This window comes from Pipistrellus hanaki, assembly GCF_964339955.1.
Source record: "Pipistrellus hanaki genome assembly, chromosome: 3".
Classification (NCBI taxonomy): domain Eukaryota; kingdom Metazoa; phylum Chordata; class Mammalia; order Chiroptera; family Vespertilionidae; genus Pipistrellus; species Pipistrellus hanaki.
Genome location: NC_140505.1, coordinates 79,491,274 through 79,497,453, shown reverse-complemented (window position 1 = coordinate 79,497,453; position 6,180 = coordinate 79,491,274). Strand labels below are relative to the sequence as shown.

Here is a 6,180-nt window from a genome sequence, read left to right as displayed (position 1 = left end):
TCACGGAGAAGAGCCTCCTCTCTTTTCCCCAGCCCCTTTAAGGACATGTGATCTTCAGTCTCAGACTTTCTCCTCGGGTCTGAAACCGCCGACAGCCTCGGAGAGCGACCCCAGGCGAAGCGGAGAAGGCAGAGCACTGGCGCGGGTCTAGCCCCAACCGGGGCGCCTCGAGGTCGGCTGGGGCCCTGCGGTCTACCCTCGGGGCGCTGTTTGCCCCAGGGAGCCCCCGGGTTCGCGAGGAACGTGTTGCGGCGCCTGAAACAGCCATTCCCCTGTCCAGATCATATTCCCCGTAAAATCTAAAGCCAGATGCATCGCTTGGGCAAGTTCCCATTTCACCGCGAAAAGCGCAGATTTGTTTCCAAACTGGACTCCAAATCGAGCTGTTAGTGCGGGCTCCCGTGGTGTGAGCGAGCTTGGCCTTTGGATGGCTCAAGGGACAGCCTGGGGCGGACAGCGTTGTAGGCACTGAAGTCTGAACCTAACCCAGACGCACCCTTTGCGAATGCGGAGGGTCGTGTGTGTGTGTGTGTGTGTGTGTGTGTGTGTGTGTACACGCGCGTACGTAGGTGGAGGAGAAAACACCAGTTTCATAATTATAGACGCCCAGTTTAGCAAGATAACCTGATGAAACTTATTTTTCACGAAAATAAGTTACAAGGGGGAAGACCTGCAAGAAAGTGAGAATACTGGCCACGTCTGAAACCAAGGACTGGCATGGTGAAAGCAGGCGTTTATATCAGTCTGTTGCATTAAAAACAGTTTTTGCTGATTTTTTTTTGTGGTTTTTATTTGTGTGTTTAAGAAAGACGCTCTTTTAAGAAGAAATTAGCCTAAGAATCTATTTCATATATATAGCATCCCTCTCGTCATTTTTTACAATTAGAATTTTCTGGTGTTTGCAGTTGTGATGAAGAGGGAAGGAATAAAAACGAACAAAGCTACTCTGAGATTGATTACTGCCTGATACCGGCAACACATCAGCAGGAAACCAATACTGTAATTCCCAAAGTTCGCCTAAGGGAACGCAATTCTGCATCTTTTAAGATGACAGCCGTTTTTAGTCCTGTTAAGTGAATAAATAGCTAGCAACACATAATCTAAGCAATGCAAACAGTTATACAATTTCGAGTCTCCTTGTTTTAAAAAATGGAAGGGATTTTGAGAACGCGCCTCTGAACAGCTAGAGGTGTGACAGCACTGCGTGCCCCCTGCATTAGGTGCCAGTGAGAGAGTGCAGACCCAACTACTGGCACAAGCTATGTTTCCACATTCCACTCATTTGGGATCACATGATTTTTTAACATTTGCCAAAATCCACAACAAAGGTGCCGTTAAATAGAACAGATTAGTTCTTTGGCTGCGTAAATGTGCTGGAGTGACAGAGCGAGCATCTCAGTATTCCAGCGCTGGTTTGCTCCGGAGGAGGGCGGGATAAGTGAGGGAGGACTCATGTTAGCTGACCAGACTCGGGCTGGCTGCTAGCCTGAGGGTGGCTGTGAGGGGTTACCTTCACTTTCTGAAGATATTCTCATGCTTTTCCTTAACTGAAAAGGTCTCGGTAAGGCCTTGGTAAGGCCGCCCACACTGGCTGCGCTCCCGCCCAAATCTGCGCAGGCCGCCTCGTCCCTGCAGTGAAGACCGCAAAGAGGGAGGGCGGGTGCGAAGGCTATCACCAAAGTTTCCTGAAGTCCTGGTGTCTTTATACTGCTCAGAACTCTGGTTTTTGATGAGAGGCGGATACTTATCCAACATCAGTGGCCCAATTCCGTGGGCCTCCAGTACCCCTGGTTTCTGGGAGCTGCGCCAGGCTCCTCGCCTGGGTCTCTCCCCAAGACCCGCCACTGGGGGCCAACGCCAGCCTTCCCGCCACACTCCTTCGCCTCCACTTCCCTTCCTCAGGGTCCAATCAGTCTCGAATTTCAACTCAAGACCCAGGCCAAACGTTCCCTTCTGAGCTGGTGTATTATCATACCCTTGACTTTTCCCAAGAGGAGGAGGAGTTTCCCCGCGCCCTCCCCGTACCACCCACGACCCGGTTTCCACGAAGCTGGGGCGCCCACCCTGGCCTCCTGACCCCAGACCTTGGTCACCCCCGGCTGGCTGCGCTCTGGGAAGCTGCTCGGGCTGATGCGGCCCTGGTGCTTTCGTTTTGCTTTCGCTCCCTTCTCTCGGCAGCCGGGAAGATTTCGAAAGAAGAAAGTGGGGGGGGGGGGGGGGTGAAACGCGTGTGTGTGCCTGACAAAGTGGCGGGACACCGTGGTTGATGGGAAGCTGGGCGGGGAGTGGGGGGAAAGCAAGGCTAAATCTGGGGCCTGCACACCCTTGTTCCTAGCTGGGGCCAAAAGGGCCGAGAGGCCCTGACGTGTTTTCTTCTTGCAAAGAAACTTGCTTTGTATACTTCCAAATTGGTGGGGAAACGAGAGGTAGGCATTGTCTTTCAAATACAGACGATGGTCAGCGGGCTTTCACTCATTTGTAAGGAAACCCTGAGAGAAGGCGTGAGAGCCCAGAGAATGAAACAGGCCCCACACCAGGCTCTGAGCACCATTAGGTGTGAGGACACCAACGCGCGCCCATTTGCTGAGGGCGGGCTCAGCTCTGCGCTTTGGAAACCCAGCAAACACTGCACCGGTTCGTTTTACTTCATCTCGCTCCCTCTGTATGGGAGTGAAGCATGCAATGCTAAAACTGATGATTTCATGGCCTAAGATCCCCCCTAGGGGGAGGGGGACTCCAAACCTGGAAAGGTTTCTCAGAAAGAGGCAAACATTGCTGCTGGGTGTGGCCCATTAGAAATCCTTCCAGAGTTTGGAGAAGCCCAGTGCCAGGATTGGGGTGGGCGCAGGGGGCAGCTTGTGCGGAGGGCCGCTTCGCCCCCTTCCCCAGTCTGCTCCTGAGCCCAAGGAGGGTGAGTGTAGGGAACAGTCCTCCAAACTCCTTAAAAAATAACATAACCCTTTCAGACTGTTTACCACACTGTCCAGCTGCCTGGAAAAGTCAGGCGTAATTCCTGCACTTGTCCCAGCTTAGCCCCCAGCTTTCCACCACCCCTGATCTGATGGGCTACTTTATTTTATTCCGACCCAGGAAAATTCAACTCCGATCTAAGTAAATCACGTAGGGAAAAAGACAGGAAGCTGCGAAGGTAAATCACAGAGTAGCTACTTGCAGTTTTAGTTGTATTCACCACCCTCCCTGTTTACATTGAGCTTAGGAACTGGAGCTTTAGGCCAGCAGGGAGCTCAGTTTCACTTCGGGGGTATGACGGGGCCTATCATTTTCGCCCTTGCGTTTTGAAGAAAAGTTCGAATGTTTTTGTCACCGATCCAACTTCGAGTAACTCTTCAAATATTACATCCCCGCCCCTCCACTGCGGCCCGGGTCTGAAAGCTGCCGGTTCCCCCGCTGTCCCGGAAGCAGAGAGTGAGCTCGCTGCACCTGCGGAGCGGGGAGGGCGGTCTGTGAAGGCCCCGTAGAGCTTCCCGCTTTCCGCCGGCCTCCCCTGCGAGCTGCTGCAAGCCACCCCCGCACCCTTCCGTCTCCCACCCCAACCCAACCGTGCGGGCCCGGGGAAGACTGGCATCTCAAGGCCTGGGAAAGCGGAGGCGCCAGAGACAAGCCCGGCCCCTGGCTCCCAGGCGAGGCCCAAAGGCGCGCACTCCGAGACCGGGGCGGTGGCACTCCGAAGAGGGAGGGAAGGGAGAGGGCGGGAACAGGGAGAACTAGGGGGCACATCCACAAGCCGGGGACCCAGGGGATACCCGCTGGGTGGCTAAAGCAGGGGTGCCCACAACTGTGCGCCACGGCCGGAGCCCACCGGCCAGGCGCACGGGTGGGCAGGACAGCCGCTGCCTGCACGAAGCCCGGCCGGCGGCGCGGAGCCCCGGGAGCCGGTTGTCCCTGGCGGACACGTGACGGGGCTGGCGGCGCCCCGGGGGAGGGGGAGCGGCGAGCTGGAGGCTGGGGCCGGCGGCGACGAGCGCGCAGTGTACTTAGGTCGTGTGCTGGGGCTTTTCTCTCCCTGGAGCCGGTGGGAGGAGGGGGAGGGGCCACCGCTCCGCCTTCTTCTTTTCGCAATGTTGACGCAATCTATAAATAGTGGAACAAAAGGACCAACTTCCTCGGAGCTTTGCTGAAACTGCACAAAAAATCGAGCCGGGGGGTTCCCTGGTCCCTGGCGATGGGCTGGGAGCGCGGCGCCGGCCGGAGGAGGGGGCGGGCGCCGCGGGGCCGCGCCGCCCGGGGACACCGCGCTGCTGCTCCGCCGCCGCCGTGCCGCTCCGTGCGAACCCCGGGCGTGCGAACCCCGGGCGCCCGTCCCCGCGCGGGCTCAGAAACTCGCCCTGACCGGGGGTCTTCCTCCCCCGCCGATGACAGGTCAGTCTGCACCGCCCCTTTCGGCACCGGGGTTTCTTTTCCTTCCCCGCCAAGCCTCTACTTTTAGAAGGGAAATGAGGGGGGGAAATAGAACCAGGCGCAGCAGTGACAGCCACCAAAGCTGTAATCCCTGGAGTCCGCGGCGGGGTGGCCGAGGGCACTCGAGGAGGAGGTGTGCGCCCGGCCCCGGTCCTACAGCCATCGCCCGCGCGGCCGCCGCCGGAGACACCGGGCAGGACCGGCGAGCGCCGTCCAGGCGGCGGGGGGAGCGGAGGCGCGAGCGGCGCGCCGCGGAGGTGCCGGCCGCTGGGCGGGGGCTGAGCGTGGGTCCCGGGCTGCGGCTCCCGCTTAGGGGCCAGCCCCCGACGGAGACCTGCCCGGGACCGGCGCCCCCGGAGCGCGGACGTGGCTGAGCAGAAATCGCTGTTACCGAAGGCCGCCGCGCACCCCGGACCCGGCGCTCACGCACCCGGGCGTCAGGGGTCGGGCCGGGGAAGGCAGAGCGGGGACCTGAGGAGCCACAGCCGCTGCGCCGCCGGGCGGCTACACGGGGCGCGGGGAGGGGGCGGAGCTGGCGCTGTTGACAGCCTCGCTGGAGCGGGAGGGAGCGAAAGTGGGAGCCGGGACTGGGGAGAGGGGCTGGCACAGGATGGGGAGGAGGAGCGGGGAGCGGGGAGCGGGGAGCAGGGAGAGGAGGAGGAGGAGGAGGAGGGGGAGAGAGGGGGGAAAGGGAGGGGGAGAGGGGAGGAGGAGGAGATGGGGGAGGAAGGGAGGAGGAGGAGATGGAAGAGAAGGGAGAAGGGGAAGGGGAGGGGGAGGAGGAGGAGGGAGAAGAGGGCTGGATCACGTGACGGGCAGTCGCCCCCGCTACAGGCTCACAGTAGCGGTGACGTCACCGTCCCCTGACTGCAGGGGCTGGCACTTCCGCTCGCTCCCCCTTCCCTGCACCGCGGCTCCCGATGCAGGCTCACAACCTTTTGGGAGTGTGGGAGTGGGCGGAGGGTGCACCGGGGTTTGCCCGGTGGCCCCAGCCGGGCTGCTTCCCCCGTTTCCCAGGGTCCCGGGCTGGGAACCGGCGGCAGCGGCGGGCGGTGCTGGCGGAGGTTGGTGCCGACCCCGCGGATCGGGGACGGCCCCGGAGCGGCCAAGGCCAAGTTCTGCGCGTCTCCGAGCGCCTCCCGCGCTCCTGAAGCCGGACACTCCGCTGTGGGCTGGCAGTCAGCGGCTGCGCCCCGTTCCCGAGGCGCCGGCGGCCGGCCTCCCGCTCGGCGGCGCGGGGCTGGCGTCCAGTGCCCGGGAGGCGGTATAAGCTATTTGGGGAAACTCCGGGGATTGGTGATTCAGCGTGGTGAGCGCTGTGTATGTTGATGCTTTACCAGCAGGGAAATACACTTCGCACAGGTCCTTGGCCCAAAGAGGGCAAAGAGCTTCGTTGGAGGCTACAAAAGACTCTTTTTTTTTTTTTTTTTTTTTTTTTGATTGTGAGAGACTGTGCTGAAAGGTATTAGCAGACTAGTTAGAGCAAGGTTTAGCTAAAAAAGTTGGAACATTTTCCAGGGTAGATAATTTCAGGGACACATTATGATAGTAAACTGCCTTTTTTGGGTGGTGTTGCAATAAACTAGGAACAATAAGCCAGATAAATTACCTCCTAGTGGGTTAATGAATATTAGAATTATAGGATTTGTTAAATAATAACACCATGTGGTGGCTAGGTAGAAAATAAAACTTTTACATTGAAAATTCCCATACAGCATTCTGTAACAGGAAGGTGTATGTGTGTGTGTGGGGGGGGAGAGA

General features: G+C 58.8%; 1 long non-coding RNA gene across 1 annotated transcript; it reads right to left on the bottom strand.

Annotated features, from left to right (window-relative positions):
• Positions 1 to 3,168: 3,168 nt before the first annotated feature.
• Positions 3,169 to 3,889, bottom strand: LOC311620256. The gene is made up of 2 exons (XR_014794659.1): positions 3,765 to 3,889; positions 3,169 to 3,441 (listed from the first exon to the last, which is right to left on the bottom strand). It is a non-coding gene; the product is annotated as an uncharacterized lncRNA (long non-coding RNA).
• Positions 3,890 to 6,180: the final 2,291 nt, after the last annotated feature.